The sequence below is a fragment of the Juglans regia genome, chromosome 13 (assembly GCF_001411555.2).
Source record: "Juglans regia cultivar Chandler chromosome 13, Walnut 2.0, whole genome shotgun sequence".
Classification (NCBI taxonomy): Eukaryota; Viridiplantae; Streptophyta; class Magnoliopsida; order Fagales; family Juglandaceae; genus Juglans; species Juglans regia.
In genome coordinates this window covers 15,179,703-15,198,088 of record NC_049913.1, presented here as the reverse complement: position 1 = coordinate 15,198,088, position 18,386 = coordinate 15,179,703, and the positions used below count along the sequence as shown (strand labels likewise).

The 18,386-nt window shown below is 39.0% G+C and overlaps 1 pseudogene; it reads right to left on the bottom strand.

Moving 5' to 3' along the window:
• Positions 1–3,350: 3,350 nt before the first annotated feature.
• LOC108994241 lies at positions 3,351–15,245 on the bottom strand (annotated as a pseudogene).
• Between the last annotated feature and the right edge of the window lie 3,141 nt (positions 15,246–18,386).

Below are 18,386 nucleotides of genomic sequence, written 5' to 3'. Positions count from 1 at the left end.
CTACTTATCTTTGAATTTAAATATTCATAGATAACGATAAACGTAAATTACATTCATCCAATAAATCAAATAGATCAAAGTCATCTAATCCTAACCAACAAACTTTTATATCAACAATGTAGAAGCTGATGAAGCTTTTAGATCTTATTTTGAAAAGTTGTTCACTACCTCAAGCCCAAGTCCAACTGCTATGGATGAGTGTTTGCAAGATGTTGTACCTTGAGTGACAAGTGAGATGAATGAGAAATTGAGAAAAACCTTTTACAAATTAGAGATAGAAGATGCTATTAAAAGTATGGCCCCTTTAAAGTCACCAAGCCTCGATGGTTTTGGTGCTTGGTTCTACCAAAATCGTTGGGCAACAGTGGGTGATAAGGTGTGTTTGATAGTATTAGACCTGCTGAATTGTAAAATCCATTTCAACTCAGTTAACCATACTTTTATTGCTTTGATTCCCAAAACAAAGGACCCTAAGTTGGTATGTTTGATAGTACTAGACCTGCTGAATTGTAAAATCCATTTCAACTCAGTTAACCATACTTTTATTGCTTTAATTCCCAAAACAAAGGACCCTAAGTTGGTAATTGAATGTAGGTCTATATAAGCCTCTGCAAAGTCATCTACAAGATGGTGTCAAAAGTGATAGCTAACATACTCAAAGAAGTGTTGTCAGTAACTATTTTAGCCAACTAAAGTGCTTTTATTCTTTGTAGGATTATAATTGATAGTGTAATGGTGGCTTATGAGGTATTACACTCGATGAAGGTGGGGAAGAAGGGAAAATAATGCATTATGACTATCAAGCTAGATATGTCCAAGGCATATGATAGGATAGAGTGATCTTATGTGGATGCTGTTATGAAAAGGCTCGGATTTTGTGATAAGTGGGCAAATTTAGTCATGAAGTGAATTAGCTTAGTTTCTTTCTCAGTGTTGATCAACTGCAAACCAAGAGCTGTAGTGCATCCTTCAAGGGGACTTAGACAAGGAGATCCTCTATCCCCTTATCTATTTATCTTGTGTGCAAAGGGGTTGAGCTCCTTATTCATTAATTTAGATCTTAAAGGGGATACAAGGGGAATTTCAGTAGTAAAAAGAGGTTTAAGAGTAAATTATCTGCTCTTTGCAGATGATTGTATCTTGTTTGGAAAAGCTTGTGTGGAAGAATAGAGGAAGATGCAAGGGTTATTGCTTAACTATGAAAAGGCATCGGGTCAAATTCAGAATAAGGATAAGACAGTAGTGATTTTTAGTTCTCATACACTTCTGGAAGACAGAAGAAAGATTCTATTGGAAGGAGGTGCTCTTGTGCAATATAGCTATGAATGATACATGGGTCTGCCTACTATGGTAGGTAAATCAAAGTACAATACTTTTAGAAGTATAAAAGAAAGAGTTTTGGCAAAAGATTAACAATTGGAAGAACTTTCTCCTTTTGAGGGCTGGGAAGGAAGTAATGATGAAAGTTGTTCTACATGCAATCCCCTCTTACACCATGAGTGTCTTCAAGATGCCAAAAACTCAGTGTAAAGAAATTAATGTGATGCTTTCCAAGTTTTGGTAGAAAAATCAGATGAATTCGAATGGCATCCAGTGGAGAAGTTGGGAGAGAATGAGTCAGTCAAAAAGGGATGGAGGATTGGGATTTAGAGATTTAGCCAGTTTTAACACAACACTTCTGGCCAAACAAGCATGGAGAATCCTTCTAAATCCCTCTTCTATGGCTGGTACTATTTTTAGAAAAAAGTATTTTAGAAGCACATCTCTACTAGAAGCAAAATTGGGTAGAGCCCCATCTCAGATATGGAGAAGTATATAGAGTTCACTTGGACTGCTTAAGGAAAGACTAAGATGGAGGGTGGGAAATGGGCAAAAGATCAATATATGGGGTCAAAGGTGGTTGTCAACACTATCTTCATTCTGTGTACAAACTCCAAATCCTTCTATGAATTCTTGTACAAAGGTTAAAGATCTGATACATGATGAGAGGAAGGAATGAAATGAGGGTCTTATAAAATCAATATTTTAAAAGGAAGAGGTTGAGCAGATATGTAGTATTCCTTTAAGCAAGAGGATTGTGGAAGATAGATTAGTTTGGGGTCCATCAAAGAAAGGCATCTATAGTGTCAAGATTGCTTACTATCTGGAGGAATTGAGGAAAAGAGATTTATTGGGGAAATCTTCAGAGCATAATGCACAGGGAAAGAGTTGGAAAAGGATTTGGGAATTGAAAATTCATGGTATAACAAAAAAATTTCTATGGAAGGCAGGGAATAATCTATTAGCTACCAGGAAAAATTTGATGTCCAAGAGGATTGTTGAAGATGCTAGGTGCCCTATTTGTTTACAAGAGGAAGAAACAGTTATGCATGTCCTATGGCAATGCCATGTTGCGAATGATGTATGGTCAGAGGCTGTTAAGGCAGTTTAGAAATGAGAGTAGGAGAAGGGGATCTACTTGGGTTACTGGAAGAGCTAGCAGAGAAACTTACATAGGCTGAGATGGAGGAAACTACTGCAATAATGAGAGGGTTGTGACTTAGGAGGAACACCTTTGTGTTTGGAAATAAATTACTAAGCCATAACAATGTTATTAGAGTAGCAAGAGATAGTTTGGAAGAGTATCAGACAGCTATTGTACAGATGACGGAAAACAGAAGTAGAGCAGGAGGGTTGGATCAGAAATGGAAACCACCAAATGTGAATTGCCTTAAGGCCAATTGGGATATAGCTTTAGATGTAAAGTTAAGGAGGGAGGGATTATGGGTGATAATCAAGAATGATAAGGGGGAGGTGAAGGCAGCTTGTTGTGATTCGAAGAGTTATGTGGAACAACCTACTATAGCCGAAGGATGGGCACTGAGGAAAACTATGGAACTATGCAAGGATCTAAGTTTTAACAGAGTAATTTTGGAAAGGGATGCTCTGGTTGTTGTTAGTGCAGTGAATGGTCAGATTGAAGACCTTTCTTATTTTGGCAGCATCATTGGAGGACTTCAAGTTTCTGTTAAAGGGGTGGCCTAACTGGACAGTGAAGTATATGCATCGAAACACAAATACAATTGCACACAAACTAACTAAAGAAGCAATACACATAGGAATTGAAAAGATTTGGATAGAAGATATACCAATTTTTATATCGGATTGTTTACATAGAGATAATTGTATTGTAGACAATGATATATGAATGAAAGATGAGGTTTTATTTAAAAAAAAAACAAAAGAAAAAAAAAACCGAGACAGCTTGAGTGGTTTGATCTCATTGCTAACACAGGTACAAAGACATAATCTAAGTAGATAAATTATCAAGTTGATTAACCAAAATTTGGAAAACAAAATGCTAATATTTATACTTTTTAATTGAAGGTTTTATTTATTGCATAATAATTTTAGTTGTTCTTCCACATTAACACATGTTTATGGCTAATCAATTACAATTTTCAGCAACAAATACGTAGAGGAAGGCTTTAAATGAGCTAGCTTCTATCATCTTTTTGAATGAAATCTATACTTCATTGCTTTTATTCTGCAAAAGAGGAACACTAGGAGAAGATGACTCAAGGCTACTAATTGGAGGATCTTCAACCAGTTTTTTCTCTTGATGAGCTTGCCCCCATATCACAGCATAAAACCCAGGAACTATTATTGCCGCTCCAATCACACTGCATGTACATAAAAATCAATTAGTTGGCCACCATAAGTGTTAATTCCTTTTATTGAAAAAAAAAAAGAAAATGAGAAAATCTGTAATCCATGAATACTACTCCATCGTGATCACAATAGCAAGATACCAAAACAGCATTTCACTTCATATATTCTGACAATTAAGTAAAATGAGAGAATCTGGCCATATCATTGAGATACGGAGAAGCTAGCATATACCTTCCAAGATAAAGAGTATCCCCAAGAATAGTAACCCCCATGACAACCGCAATGAATATATCAAGGGGCTTAAACATGGCTACATACACAGGCCCTTTCTCACGACATGCCCATAGATAAACACTTGCTCGGATTGTGATTGCAAACAGTGCCTGGAGATTGAGTCGTGTGGTAATTAATTAGCTACCATATTAAATAATTTTTAACTTAGAAGGGAACGAAGAGAGATCTTTGCGTTTAAACGGGTTTGCATACCGAGTATCCTATAGCGATCAACTCCATATTGAGGCTCAATTTCCAAGCATTTGGGTCCTTCTCTGCAATTAATGAGATGATGGCTGATACGATGGCCACAAAGATACAGCGAATGAGTGCCACAATCAGCTCTGCAGGGTACTCCCTAATAATCCTTGTCTTGCAGGCAAAAACAACAAACAGGTTCATATTCGGAGATAGATGTGAAGAAAATATTGAGATGAAAACTATCTCACGCATTGAGATAGAGAGGATGTATATTATTCACATATATAGGAAATTACAATCTGTTATCTAAGGCAACTAAGTAAAGAAATAAGTATTACAATCTGTTATCTAAGGAAACTCTGTACAAGTAAAGAAATAAACAGCCTAGACTTTCCTATGAAGGACTAACAGCTGTCTATATACATATGAACTGTAATTTAGCAATATAACGTGGTACTGGACTTGATCACGTGGTACTGGACTTGATCCTTGCTGATTTTATGCTTGTATTCCTTATATTCCCCCTCAAACTTGGCTGTGGTTGAGAGCATAGTCCAAGTTTGTTTCGCAACTGCTTAAATTGAGGCTTAAGAAGAGGCTTGGTGAAGATGTCAGCTAGCTGGTTAGGTGAGGGAACAAATTTTGTTTCCAAAGACCCGAGAGCTACCCTTTCCCTGACATAATGATAATCAAGCTCTATATGCTTGGTTCGAGCATGTAGAACAGGATTAATGGTCATATATAATGCACTCAAATTATCACAATGTAGTGATGGAACCTTTGTTAAAGGAACACCAAGATCTTTGAGAAGTAGGGACAACCATGTGAGCTCTGCTGCAGTAGAGGCCATAGCCCTATACTCAGCTTCAGCACTGGATCTTGACACTGTAGGTTGTTTCTTTGCACTCCAAGATATACAATTACCTCCAAGAAAAGTGCAAAAACCTATTGTAGACCTTCGTGTTGTTGAGCAGCCAGCCCAATCTGCATCTGAAAAACCATATAGATCAAGTGAACTATTGGACAGAATTCGAATACCAAGTGTTGCAGTGCCTTGTAGGTATCTTAGGATCCTCTTGACCATATGAAAATGGGCTGTTGTTGGAGCTTGCATAAACTGACAAACATAATTCACACTGTAGGAAATATCTGGTCTTCTAAATGTGAGATATTGTAGACCTCCCACGAGACTTCTATATGTTTTGACATCAGTAAATAGTTCCTGAGAACCAGATTTCTGTTGTGCTTTTGTTGGCATTGGAGTTGATAATGGCTTGCTCTCATGCATACTAGCTCGAGTGAGTAGGTCCACAGTATACCTGTGCTGTGAGAGAAAGAGATTAGAACCATATTTGTGAACCTCAATACCCAGAAAATGATGAAGAAACCCAAGGTCTTTAATTGAGAACTGAGTACTGAGCTGTGTGATTAGCCACTGAATTCTGTGTGAATTATCACCTGTCACCACCATATCATCTACATAAAGGAGTAGAATGAGTATCCCATGTTCTGAGTGTGAAACAAAGAGACTAGGATCTGCTACACTCGAGTAGAAACCAAGTTGAAGGAGATAATCACTGAGCCTATCAAACCAGGCTCTAGGGGCCTGTTTGAGACCATACAAAGCTCTTTGTAATTTAGCAATATAACGTGGTACTGGACTTGATCACGTGGTACTGAACTTGATCCTTGCTGATTTTATGCTTGTATGGCATTCTTAACATCTAATTGGTGAAGTGGCCAATTTTTAACAGTGGCAATTGTAAGAACAACTTGAATGCTAGCAGGCCTTACAACAGGAGAAAAAGTTTCTGAAAAATCCACACCATCAATTTGACTGAACCCCCTTGCAACCAGTCGAGCTTTCAACCTTTCTAGTGTGTGATCTGCTCGAAGTTTAGCCTTGTACACCCACTTGCATCCAATTACATTCATCTCAGGTGTTCGTGGAACTAGTTCCCAAGTGTTGTTCACAGCAAGAGCTTTCAATTCTTCTTCCATTGCAGCAGACCATCCAGAGTGATTTCTTGCAGCTTTGATGGTTTTTGGTTCAGCTGGTATTTCCACCAGACTATGCAAATTTGCATATCTTGGATTTGGCTTATGAATACCACTTCTGGCCCTGGTTTGCATCTGATGTTGCAGAGATGGAACTTGCAACACTGGTTCAGCAATGGACTGAGATGGGGAACCTGTTGGAGAAACATGGTGAAATGAAATTGGAGAAGGAGAACTGCTTGATACTTGCTGATTTGAAGAAGGAGATTCAACAGCATTTTGAGGGAAATTTGCATTAGGGGGTGCAAAGGCAGAAGGAGAAGGCTGATTGTCATTGTGACATTCCTCAAAACTTGAAAAATCTCCTTCAACAGGAGGAGAGGCATACAACTGTGTAGGTTGTGAATATGGCAGGACAGACTCATCAAAGACAACATGCCTTGAAATATAAATCCTACCATTAGGTGGATAGGCACTTGTAGCCTTTATGCTTGCTGCTGTACCCAATGAAAACACAAGGCAAGGACTTTGGTTCTAGTTTATTGGATCGATAGTCTCCAAGATATGGAAAACATCTAGAACCAAGTATTCTAAGCACAGTATAATCTGGATGCTTGTCATAGAGTCTAAGAAAAGGAGAGTCCATGTTTAACAATGAGGAGGGTAGCCTGTTTAGAAGAAAAACAGCAGTAGAAAAACAGTCTAACCAGAATCTGTTTGGAAGTTTAGCATGAAACATCAATGTTAAGCCTAAATTTGTTATGCTTCGATGTTTCCTCTCAGCTTTGCCATTTTGTTCTGGTGTTTTAGGGCAGGCAGATTGGTGGATGATGCCATGGCTTTGAAGATAAGTGATAAGATTTTTGTCATTAAACTCACCACCTTCATCACATTGAAACACTTGGATTTTGGCATTAAACTGACAAGTAACCAGTTTATGAAATTGAATAAAAGCTTGAAATAGTTCAGATTTATGCTTTAATGGAATTAACCAAGAAAAATTGGTAGCCTCATCAATGAAAATAGCATAAAATCTGAATTTCTCTCTAGAAGGAGTGGGAGCTGGTCCCCATAGATCACAATGTATCTTTGAAAAAGGAACATTGATATTATTAGTTCTAGGAAGAAAGGGCAATTTTGATGCTTTCCCCATTTGACAACTTGTACAGATTCCTATGGAATTTTGTTTAGAGTCAAATGAAATAAGCTTATTATTGCAAAGGTAATCAATAACTATAGAATTTGGATGTCCCAGTCTCAAGTGCCAGCTCTCTTTATTTGTTGTTCGAAATCTAGAGGAGAAGTAGGTCTGTTTTTCTGGAAGAGTTGAATCTGCAGCATTAAAAACATAGAGACCCTTCTGGTTCCTCCCTGTTGCCACTGTCCTCTGTGTCATCCTGTCCTTTATCACAAAACCATTGCCATCAAACTCAAACTTTAATGGATAATCTGATGTTAACCTACTAACTGATAGCAAATCTTTCTTGATGTCAGGTACAACAAGAACATTATTTAATTGAACTTTAGATGGTGTAGAACCAATCATGGCCTGACCAGTATGAGTAATAGGTAAGATTTTGCCATTGCCAACCATTATACCATCATGACCAGTATAGGGAATCACAGAATGGAGGGTACCTTGATTTGCTGTCATGTGATCAGTAGCTCCAGTATCTGGATGCCAAGAGGCTTCTGCTGGTTCTTCTAACTTCATTGCTGCAAAACTTTGAGGAAGATTATCATTTGTAAAAGAATGATTAAATCTTTCAAAACATTTCAAGGCTGTGTGGTTTCTTTTATGACAGATTTGACAAACAAGGTCTTCTCTTGGTGCAGGTTTGTTATTGCTAGATCCTCGAGGGTTGTTGTGGGAAGCTTGGCCCTGATTGAAACCTCGAGAGATATTGTTGGAGGCTTGGCCCTGATTTGATGCTTTGGATCCATGTGAGTTTCCCTGAGCAAAACCTCGTCCCTTGGAAGTGAAGGAACCAGTCTGTTTCTTGTTTTTGTAAGATTTTTGTCCATAGAACACCATTGATGCAGAAGGAGCATCAAGTTTGTATCTGTCAGCATAACTTTCTAGCAAAGTTACTACCTCAGAGTATGAAGGGACAGGAGGTCTCATCATTGTGGCTGTAAAGACCTCAAAATCCTTGCCAAGACCATTGAGGAGCCACCAAGACTTTTTGTGATCAGAAACTGGCTTGCCAATAGCTGCAAGCTCATCACAAGTAGTCTTGAATTTTCTGAGATAATCACTTAAGGAATCAGATCCTTTGGTGATAGAGGTGAGTCTTTGCTTAAGAGCAAGACTTCGTTCTGAGGATACTCTTGCAAAAGCATGAACAAGAGCATTCCAAACTTCTAAGGCAGTGTTTAATCCAACTACAATGCCTAAGACCTCTTCAGAAAGTGTTGCTGTGAGCCAACCTTTGACCAGCCTATCAGACCTGCGCCATTTCTGATAGAGTGGATGTGGGTGAGAAATGGAAGACTCATCAAGGATGATTTGTGGTGGGGCTTAAATTTCACCATTGATAAATCCTTGGAGATCATAACTCTCAAGAATGTTCAGCATTTGAGTTTTCCATAGCAGAAAATTGTTAGAGTTAAGTTTGAGAGAGACATAGTTGGAAACATTTTGTGAAACTGGGTATGGGTAGGGATCTGAATTATCAGAGGACATAAAAGATGATGAGGAAGGCATGTTTCAAAAAAAAAAAAAAAACACCACTCTCTGTCAATACGTTGTGGCTCTTGATACCATGAAGAAAATATTGAGATGAAAACTATCTCACGCATTGAGATAGAAAGGATGTATATTATTCACATATATAGGAAATTACAATCTGTTATCTAAGGCAACTAAGTAAAGAAATAAGTATTACAATCTGTTATCTAAGGAAACTCTGTACAAGTAAAGAAATAAACAGCCTAGACTTTCCTATGAAGGACTAACAGCTGTCTATATACATATGAACTGTAATTTAGCAATATAACGTGGTACTGGACTTGATCACGTGGTACTGGACTTGATCCTTGCTGATTTTATGCTTGTATTCCTTATAAGATGATGCTATTAAAATATCAATGAATGAATAGCTGGAATGGAGAATTTCCCATGTATTATTACCTGTATATTGAACTTAAGTGCAAGTAAAAAGCTTCCAGACGCCAGAAGAAAGCCCCCATGGAGCCAATTTGATTGCATCGTTGAAAAATGTTGCCCGACCTCCACTCTCTTGGGTAATGAGGCAACCGTAATTGGTAGGCCTTTGTATAGAGTGACAATCAAAGCCCTGTGATTGATGCAATGATGCCAATACACCTGGCGCGACTGCTTTTAACTCTCAAGTCCAGTTTTTCAAACCTAAAAAAGCCCATTTTTTTTTTCAAGTACGGCTTACCGGCCAATAGCCATTTTTAAATAGAAGAATGAAAGGAAATAGAAACAAAACAAAACCAAAACAAATTGCAAAGCACTGAAGACAAGGGACTTTATTAAGAAGCTCACCCGGAGATGATGGCCAGAAATAAAGTAAAGGCTGGGATTAGATCAGACGCTACTGAGGCCATAGTAGGAGAGCTGTAACCTATCCCCAAAGCGTTAAGTATCTGTACACTACAACTGCATATATGGGAAAGAGATAAGATTTAGTTGACAAACAAATACGCAAATATCTGGGTAATTCGACTCACAAAGTCATATCTATGCCGATACCATGACATATTTAACTGGAGCGGTACCTATGTTGGAGTGAGCTGTAAAATAGGGAACAAATCAGACTAATTATAGGAAGTCTTTCATTGTAAAATCCCGCTGTTAGAGGGTCAACCATAATGTCTAGCCTTTGATTTCGTATATCCTAGAATAGCTTCATCCTGTATCTATATATATACTCTTGTACTCTGTTATGAAATATATAGAAAAAAGGAAAACTTTGACATGGTATCAGAGCGGGATCCTAGGATCTTTGCTCCATTCACCCACTAACCAGAAGCTCTGATATTCAGCAACCATGGCAGAGTCCAGTCTTGATGATTGGACGACCAAAATGACAGAGGCCTTGACCAGAGTCCAGACCTCCTCTCACACCCCATTTGATTCTTCGACTGTTCCCATTGGCATTAAGTTGGATGGTTCTAACTATGCCTTATGGTCCCAAGTTGTCGAGATGTATATCTCTGGCAAAGACAAACTCGGGTATATTACTGGCGACTCCCCACAACCTCTTGAAACAGATCCATCCTTCTGAAAATGGCGGACTGAAAACGCCATTGTCAAAGGATGGTTGATCAACTCAATGGAATCCTCCCTGATCGGCAATTTCATTCGATTCCCGACTGCAAAACAGGTTTGGGATTCTATTGCCACAACTTACTTTGATGGGACTGATACATCCCAAGTATATGATCTTCGGCATCGTGTAACTCGTACGCGACAAGCTGGTGTATCCATTGAAAAATATTACACTGATCTTCAAGGCCTATGGCGTGAAATTGATTTCCGTCGTCCTAACCCGATGAAATGTGCGATTGATATTTAGAAATATAACTCCATTTTACAGGAAGAAAGAGTCTATGTCTTCCTTGATGGCTTAGATGACCGGCTGGATAACATTCGCAGTGATGTACTTCAATTACAACCTTTTCCTACAGTTGAGCAGGCCTATGCCCATGTTCGGTGAGAAGATATTCGGCAAATTGTTATGACATCTAGTGGAGACAGTGCCTCTGGTGCAGTTATGGTGTCTAAAGGTTTCAAACCAAGGAAGTCGAACCCAATATCCAAATCTAAGCCTCAATCTGATGAAGGAAAATGCACACACTGCGGCAACATGAAACATACCCGTGAGACTTGTTTCAAATTACATGGGTATCCTGATTGGTGGAGTGATTTTCAGGCAAAGAAAAAACGTGAGGGAGCTGGCACTAATGAAGGCACAGGCAGAGCAGCTATAGTCAATGCTGAACCACAATTGTCCCTTACTGCACAACTCGAATCCACAAATAATTTCACACTACTCAGTGATCAAGGTAACTGTGGACAAGTGTGTGTTACATCTCATTCTCGGGCTGATGGTATGTGGATTATAGACTCTGGGGCCACCGATCACATGACGTTTGATTCCCATGATTTTTTGCATATCACTCAGCCCAGACGAACTCGCATTGCAAATGCTAATGGAGTTCAATATCCGGTTACAGGGGCTGGAACAGTTGCCTTATCCTCCTCCCTTTCATTATCTCACACTTTACTTGTTCCTTCTCTGTCAAATAAACTGCTATCTGTTAGTCAACTTACAACATACCTCAATTGTGTGGTGTTAATGTATCCTACCTTTTGTCTTCTTCAGGATATTCTCACCAAGGAGATCATTGGGCGTGGTACTAAAAAGGGGGGACTATACTACATGGATGACTTCATCTGAGGAAGAGCCAATCACATATACCATGCAACTAGTGACAAAGAAAGGCAAATTTGGCTTCTGCACAATCGCTTGGGGCACCCCTCGTTTGGATATTTGAAACATTTATTTCCAGCTTTATTCTCTACTTTACAGCCCTTGGATTTTAAGTGTAAGACATGCATCGTTGCCAAAAGTCATAGAGTCCCTTATCATGTACGCCAAACCAAACGGGATATACCTTTTTCTCTAGTACACTCAGATGTATGGGGACCCTCTCCAGTACCTACTCCATCTGGTATTAAGTGGTTTGTAATTTTTGTTGATGATTGCACTAGAATGACGTGGTTGTATTTGCTTAAACGAAAAGAAAAAGTTTTTGGCATTTTTCAATCATTCCATGTTATGGTCCAAACACAGTTTTCAACCAAGATCAAGACCCTTCGTACTGACAATGGAGGGGAATATGTCAATAAAAAATTTCAAACTTACTTCCAAAACCATGGCCTCATCCATGAAACTTCATGCTCCCAGACCCCGCAACAAAACGTCACTGCCGAAAGGAAGAACCGACACATCTTAGAGACAGCACGAGCTCTATTAATTGGAGCACATGTACCTCATCGGCACTGGGATGATGCTGTGGCTACTGCAGTGTATCTACTCAATCAAATGCCTTCTAAAGTCTTAAACTTTCAAACCCCTTTACAGATTCTTTCAAGCCATGTTTCTTTGCCCACTGTCTTAATGCTTTCCCCACGGTTGTTTGGCTGCGTTGCGTTTGTTCATCTCCATAAGAACCAACATACCAAGTTGGATCCTTGTGCAATCCGATGTCTTTTCCTGGGGTATGCTCTGCATAAGAAAGGGTATCGGTGCTACGACCCTCTCACCAACCGTACTTACATCACCATGGATGTCACATTTCTCGAATCGGAAACCTTCTTCCCATCCCCGACAACCAAATCATCTCTTCAGGGGGAGCCTCGAGATGAAGAGTTGAGTTGGTTGGCAACTGCATGGCCCGAATTTGAATGCAACTCAGAGGAGCCTAATGATGGAGACACCGAGACAAGGCTGCATGTTGAGAGCTCTCCAGTGGTAGATATGAATGGTGTGGAATCTCATGAATCTCCTGCAGCTGCAGGTGATATAGTCATACCAGTTGAGTCTGAAAGTGTGGAACGTACTGAAGCCGAATTCTCATTTCCTGAGATTGAAGTTGAAGCCGAAGGCCCCTGTCCTGAGACTGAAGTTCCCCACTCTTTAGTACCCGAAGGCCCTTCTCCTGAGAATATCACTGAGGTAAGTTTCCCTACCATTTCATCTCCCACCAATAATTTGAATGCAACTGTGCAATATGTATTACCTGACAGACACAATCGGGGCAAGCCACCAAGCCGATACTCTCCAGAAGTGGAAGATAGACGATCCAAATATCCTATTGCCAACTATGTGTCTACTCACAGGCTATCCGAACCACTCAAGACCTTTGCACATCAACTATCCTCAGACAATATTCCCAAGAATATTGAAGAGGCATTTTCTGATCCAAGATGGGGTCAAGCGATAAAGGAGGAATTCGAGGCATTGCAGAAAAATGATACGTGGAGGCTAGTTTCACTGCCGGAAGGAAAGAAGACAGTAGGGTGCAAGTGGGTTTTCTCCATTAAATACAATGCTAATGGATCAATTGACCGATACAAAGCGAGGCTCGTGGCAAAGGGATATACTCAGACATATGGTATTGATTATCAAGAAACTTTCTCGCCGGTGGCAAAGCTAAACACTGTTAGAGTTTTGTTATCTCTTGCAGCAAATTTAGATTGGCTATTACACCAATTTGATGTAAAAAACGCATTCCTCCATGGCAATCTAGAAGAAGAAGTTTTCATGGACCCTCCACCAGGGTACTCGGCAGGAAATAAAGTTGTGTGTAAGCTACAAAAAGCCTTGTACGGGTTGAAACAATCACCTCGTGCATGGTTTGGACGATTCAGTACAGCTATGAAAAAATATGGTTTTCTACAAAGTAACTCGGACCACACTCTCTTCCTTAAGCACCGATCTGGAAAAGTGACAGTATTGATTGTCTATGTAGACGATATGATCATTACGGGTAATGACCAAGAAGAAATTTCTAGACTCCAAGAACAACTATCAGCTGAATTCGAAATGAAGAACCTAGGAGGACTCAAGTACTTCCTAGGGATCGAAGTGTCTACATCAAGCCAAGGCATATTTTTATCTCAGAGAAAATATATATTAGACTTGCTGTCTGAAGTTGGGTTACTGGACTGTAAACCAGCCGAGACTCCCATTATACAAAATCACAAACTTGGGGAATATATCGATCAAGTGCCTACTGATAAAGAGAGGTATCAGCGAATAGTTGGCAAGCTCATCTACTTCTCACATACTCGACCGGATATAGCTTACGCTGTGAGTGTAGTGAGCCAATTCATGCACTGTCCGAGTGAAGATCACATGAATACAGTAACTAGAATATTGCGGTACCTAAAGTCTTCTCCTGGAAAAGGGCTAATGTTTTCCAAAAATGGTCATTTGAAGGTTGATGGCTACACCGACGCTGACTGGGCAGGAAATATGTTAGACAGGAAATCAACCTCAGGCTATTTCACATTCGTAGGAGGCAATCTTGTTACATGGAGGAGCAAGAAACAGAAAGTGGTCGCATTATCTAGTGCTGAAGCAGAATTCCGAGGAATGGCCATTGGCCTATGCGAACTTCTCTGGCTTAGGAGGTTACTAATCGAGATCGGCTTTGCTCCCAACTCAGAAATGAATCTGTTCTGTGACAATAAAGCAGCCATTGATATCTCTCATAATCCTATCCAACATGATCGGACCAAGCATGTTGAGGTCGATCGTCACTTCATTAAACAGAATCTTGAAGAGAAAATTATTCGATTCCCATTTGTTAAGTCTGAGGACCAGTTAGCAGATGTACTCACGAAAGCAGTATCTAGCAGAAACTTTCACATCTCACTTGACAAGTTGGGCATTAGAGACATCTATGCACCAACTTGAGGAGGACTGTTGGAGTGAGCTGTAAAATAGGGAACAAATCAGACTAATTATAGGAAGTCTTTCATTGTAAAATCCCACTGTTAGAGGGTCAACCATAATGTCTAGCCTTTGATTTCGTATATCCTAGAATAGCTTCATCCTGTATCTATATATATACTCTTGTACTCTGTTATGAAATATATAGAAAAAAGGAAAACTTTGACAACCTAATCATGGAAACAACAAACATTCCACCGAGTATGCGCCATGTGAGTGGAGGAAGAGGCCTTTTTCTGTAAGTGATTAAGATTTAGTAGTTGGGAATTAAATACAAGAGACAAAGAGGCGTTACAAAAGCAAGCATGGTTAATTGCTGGAGTAGAGTAGAAGAATAACCTGTAAAATATGAAGGAAGCTGGGAGAAGGAAGAAAAAGGCGAGGGAATTGGAGTACGTAACAAAGACGAATTCACTCATCCCTCTCGTCATAGCAGCTTTGTTAACAGTGTTCAAGCCCACATCCAAGCACTCCGCTATCACCATGATTACAGTCACGCCTTCCCTCCACATTCTGCGTCTTCCGAACGCGGTTCCGAATCACGTTAGCAAATCAAACACAATTTAGAATTATTGGTGTGGTTGATGGGCAACAGATGATGTCTCTTTAAAATTTGGGTGATCGACATCAACAACGTTATCGCCTGAGAAGGACAAAAGCAAGTTATGTCACTTCTCACTTCCAGTGGTCCAAAGATGAAAATGATGATTTCTTAGGAAGGAAAAAAAGGAAAAGGCTAACACTGAAAATTCAAAATTAAAAGAGGGACTAAGACAACTAACAATCACTACAAGAAATTGGCTCAGTTGTGGCGATATTTGGTCTGCTGGAATTAATATCGCCGCAATAAGTCATGTGTCACGGCGACTTCTTGGTCGACGCGGCTTCCAGCCCGTGACTTTTTTTTTTTCATTTTTTTGCGGCGATTTAAAATTATTTTGCGGCAAAAAGTTTCTCCATAAATCTTACTTTTATTTTTGCAGCAATTGTAAAGATAATAGCGGCGATATAAACAGCCGTAAAATGTCAAAATCTAATGCCGACGCTGTTGTTCGCTGTAAATCTCTAATTGATGTAAACGGCGCCAATACCTCCACATAAAATCAAATTTCCCCCCAAATCCCGATTTCCCCTCAAATCGCGATTACCTTCGTCCCCATTTTTGCCTACCAGTAAGACACACGCCCCTGTTTCCACCCGGTGATTTGGGAGCTGATAAATATCTCTCCGTTGCATTCTTCGTGCATTTCTTGGTTCTCCTTTTGCGGAATCCAGGCCCCTCATTCCAGACTTTGAGTTCGAAACAAAGTCAGTGCCTCGTCGTCGACCACAGGAGAGATTGTTTTGGGAAGCCCAATATCGGCGGCGATTATCGTCCATCGAGATGGTGGGGACTCTCTTTCATGCGTCGCAGGTATTTGGTTGTTCCCTTTACTGCAAATAGCTCTCCCCCTTCATCCTCGCATGAGTTCTTTATTGCAAAAATTATGCATTTTGGTGGGTACTGATTTGTTGTGTGTCGAAAGTCACTGCAGTCTTAATGGGCATGTAAGCATTCTTGTTTCTGAGTGATCCTTTTTTTCTTGATCTGTAGCTTATGGATTTTTTCTGCTTCGTTTGGTTTATTCATGGCCCTTTCACTGGTGCATTGTTTGTGTTTGTCTCCTTGGACTGTCTTTGAAGTTCCAAACTGTCCAGTTTCAAAATTAGTGAAAATGATGGGTAAATGAAGTTACAAACTGTATGGCCGTTCCAAAGTGATGCAGTTAAAGGAAAGGAAATGTCTGAGTGTCGGTTAGCTTGATAGGTGCAGCATGTGTGATGCTAGGAAGAGAAAGGCTAGCAGGAGAGATTATTAGTTTAGGTTGTTGGAGGATGCCATGGATAGGGAAAAAAAAATTGGCTCGAACCTGCTTGGAATACCAAGTTAAAAGGCAATTGTTTTGGCGGAATAAATTCTCTGTTTCCATTGATTAGAATATAAAGAGTTTACATGATAAGATGATATTTGTACAACAAAGGATATGTACTGCGGATATGTGCTCCAGTTACAAACTTTACTTAATTATCTTTTGTTCCTATATTTTCTGAATAGAGGAGTTGGAACTGATCTTATGTTTGTAACTGTGTTGATAAGTCTTGAGTCGTGACAACTTTCTTGGTATTTTTTTTTTTTTCATATTAAGATGTGTTCGGCCTTTTGGTTTTACGATGTTCTAATCTTTGCTATCATTCATTACTTTGGATTATTGGTAACATCACAAGAAAAACTGATAGCATATCACTGAAATGAAAACCATTTTAAGTTGATGTATGACAAGAAGCAAGCCAGATCAGAGAACCAAAAGAAATAATACATGCAACCTTTCATTTACTGTAATGAATGTGACACAACACCAAACTTAATTGTTTTACCCACCTATAACCCCTCCTTTTACTGTGTAGATCAAGCCTTTATTGGCACTTTGTTAACGGAGTGACTGCAGGATCTTACTTAGTGATGGTCTGCTCTTTATCCAGGAAAAATAGGAAAAAGTTAAAAATAAAGCTAAATACTTCACTAACTTTCATGGTTGAGAAAACATAAAGGATTTTTTCCTGAAGCATGCAATTAATTACTTGCTGAAGATTGAGGTTTTGATTTTCATCATTACGAAACCTGATAAACCAAAAAAAAAATAATAATAATAATAAAAAAAGGCATTAACTGATATTGTGATTTTCTTTTTTTTCCTACTGTTGGTGACATGGGGCTTCATGCATATCTTAGTTTCATGCATTAGCTGATCTAGCTAGTTGTAGAAGGGTACTTATCATGTGCCCATTTTGCATGTCAAGCGCCACGATTGTTCCTTTTATTTCTTCTCTAAGCCTTTTGACCTTTCTGCCTCTTTGCCATCCGCAAAATACATTAGGGTCATGCTTATACTATAGAATGTTCTTCCCAATTTTGGCATTATTAAACTAATAGATGCATGCACAAAACTTTTAAAAAAAATCAGCCACGTCTCCCTTTATGTGATCTGTTTGTTCTGGCCATCATCTACACGTAAAAGTTAAGTTATTGTTTTTCTTAATTGAGTCTGAGTAGGATCCATAACATTTTGCAATTTCTGCTATATTCAAGTGTAGAATTTTAGCGGCAAAATCGCTGGTACTAGCTTAGTTCCTTATATTATGTTATACTTGTCTTTGTCTATTTTAATGAGGCCCCTTTCATCCAAACATCAGAATAATGCTCCTCCTTTTCATTTTTGCTAAGTTTTGCAATCAAATACAATCTTTATTGCGTCTGGATATTTGAGTTTGCTATTATTAATCAAGACCTGTGATGGAGGTTCGTACGTTTCATTATGTATATTCGTTGAACTGATTATAGTTATTATACATGCAAATATTTAATTGTTTACTTGAACTGATTATAGTTAGAATACATGAATGTATTCTAACTATATACTTACTTCAATTTAAAGTTTCTTTGGTGCTGATCAACAGTACCCCCGGCCATTCCTTTACCCTCCTTTAATTCTTTTGTTTCATTCGTCCTTCTACATTCTTTTGGCAATAATTATCTTGGCTAATGTATTATGGTAAACCAATCAGTGGGTCTTTTATCTAAAAATTGGTTGGGTCATTTCTAATGTAAAAGTGTATTTTTTTTTAATATTTTGATTTTTTTTTTCACTTGCGGTCAAAGTGAGCGGTTACTTTGAGGGATAGCGTAGCAGCGCCCTTTTTATTTATTTTTCTTCCTTCTTCTTCTTGATT